We start from the raw sequence: 2116 nt of genomic DNA, 5'->3' as shown, positions 1-2116 counted from the left end.
AGCAAGTTTCTCAAAAGGATGCTTTCCTGACAAACCTGCAGGCTTGTTTCCTCCGTGGTTTCAAATGAAAGCAACCTCGCTTACCCTCGGCTGGTTGAGAATTAATCGATCAGCCATCGCTGAGTGCCAATTACGTGCTTGACATGGAGTGGGGCTCTTTGCCTATTTGATGGCATTTAATCCTTACAGTGACCCAGGGAACCCCCCACCCCCACCCCTCATTATACAGAAGAAGAAACCGAGGCTCAGAGAAGTGAAAGGATTTCCCCAAAGTCACAAAACAAGCAAGTAATGGAGACAAACACAGAAAACATTTATTAAAAGAAACTTCCTCCACGCAGTCATCAAGGCGTGCAGAAGGCGTAGAGTGCGCCAGCCAGATCCTTGAAATACAAGCAACAGAAGTATATTCTAGCTCGCTTGAGCAAAAAGAACTTTCCTGGAAATGTATCTGAGGCTCAGGAGGATCAGCAGGAAGACTGGAGAATCCGGCTTGGACGTGGTGGGAAGCAGGACGGCTGGGAGGCCAGGTGTGAAAGGCAGGGCAGTGGGGCCCCTCTGTGGCAGGAGCTCCCTCTGTCTTCAGAGGCTGGGTGCTGACTCTGGAAGATGCTTTCGAATGGCTGTGCTTGTTTATGTGCTGTCCTTTTGGTGACAGGCTCTCAGGCCCCAGGTTACTGTCACACCAGATTGTAGCTGTTGGAGAAGAAGAAACCCCCAACAAATTTCCACCACGGGGACCAATCAGCTCCCCTACCTGGTGGTGGGGACACAATCACAGCAGGCCTCGCGGGACAGGAGATGCTTAGCCAAGCTTGCTGGGAGAGCAGTGGCAAAGGAAACGTGGCTCACTGGGACCAACTGTGTTCTGGGAAAGCCCAGCTGGGCCCGGCCCGTGCATGAGCTCCTTGGCTCCTCCTAACATCCTCTAAGGCAGGGGCTATTCTCACCCCACTGCACAGGAGAGGAAACAGGCTCAGAAAGCTTAGGTTTCTTACCTGAGACCTCATGGTTATAAGTGGCAGAGTCAGAATTCAGTCCAGGCCTCACTGACTCCAGAATCCAAGCTCTTAGCCGCTCTGCTAGCAAATAATGCCTCACTATTACAGAGTATTACACGTGTCAATGTGCTCTCAGATCCATTCTCTTAGTTCACACTCACAGCAACCCTGCAAAGTAGGTAGGGCAGGTGTGATTTTGCTCACTTCCCAGCCAAGCAAATGGAGCCCAGAGATGCTAAGTGACCCACTCAAGGTCACACAGCTGATTAATGGAAGGGCCAGGCCTGCTGCCCCCAGCTCAGCTCCATCCATGCTGCTGCATATGCTCGGAGAGTCCTGAGTGCCCAGCCGGGGAGAGAGACAGGAATCTGATCAAGAGAGAACAAGGAAGAGCCATGCGTTGCCAGATTCTGGCATTTCATTCCCAGGCAGGCCGCCTGACCCCTCGCCCTATGCATGCACTGAGGGCCATCATAGTGCCGGGCTCCCTGCCGTCTTGGGGTCTGGGCACAATTAAACACAAATGAGGAATCGTTGCCTAACAAATTAGCAACAGGTAAAAGCAATCAAACCATCTGTTGCCTCCTGCCCACGGCCACGGCCTAATCCCCTTTCTCGGTGGCGGCCGGCCGCAGCTCCCAGCTCAAACACAGATTAGTATATTGGCCTTTGCATGTGTATTTATGGCTTCAGGTGGGGAGGGAGCCACAGGAGCAGGTGGCAAGAAGGCAGTGGCTGGAGATGCTTTGCTCACGCAAATGTCCTTAGTTGGGGAGGGAAGTCAGCTGAAGGGCAAATGGGAATGGGATCAGCCAGCTGGAAGGGAGAAGATGGGCCCTGAGGGGCCACGACAGTGGGGCCTGCAGGGGTGTTTCTTGTTTCCTTGCGGGAAGCACCTCCACACCCTGCTCGTTCCCTCTGTGGTCTTGCATGGCTTGTCCCCTCAGCCATATTAGAAAGGTTGAGGCCATAGGGTCATCCACGGTCAGCAGGATGATCCAGACGGCCAGCCTGCCTTGGAGCCGATCTTGGGCCACCTCTCCACGTCTCAGTTTCCTCAGTGCAAGTTTCCTAGATGTGCACGGGTGTCGGCCATGCCCAGCTGGGTTTGACCC

The 2116-nt window shown here is 53.7% G+C and overlaps 1 long non-coding RNA gene across 1 annotated transcript; it reads right to left on the bottom strand.

The window, feature by feature from the left end:
* Positions 1 to 292: 292 nt before the first annotated feature.
* LOC139074191 (uncharacterized) lies at positions 293 to 1138 on the bottom strand. Its single transcript, XR_011523729.1, has 2 exons — positions 999 to 1138; positions 293 to 696 (listed from the first exon to the last, which is right to left on the bottom strand). It is a non-coding gene; the product is annotated as an uncharacterized lncRNA (long non-coding RNA).
* Positions 1139 to 2116: the final 978 nt, after the last annotated feature.

This window comes from Equus przewalskii, chromosome 10 (genome assembly GCF_037783145.1).
Source record: "Equus przewalskii isolate Varuska chromosome 10, EquPr2, whole genome shotgun sequence".
In the NCBI taxonomy this organism is placed as follows: Eukaryota; Metazoa; Chordata; class Mammalia; order Perissodactyla; family Equidae; genus Equus; species Equus przewalskii.
The sequence above is the reverse complement of the archived record's forward strand: the minus strand, read 5'-3'. Positions and strand labels throughout refer to the sequence as shown.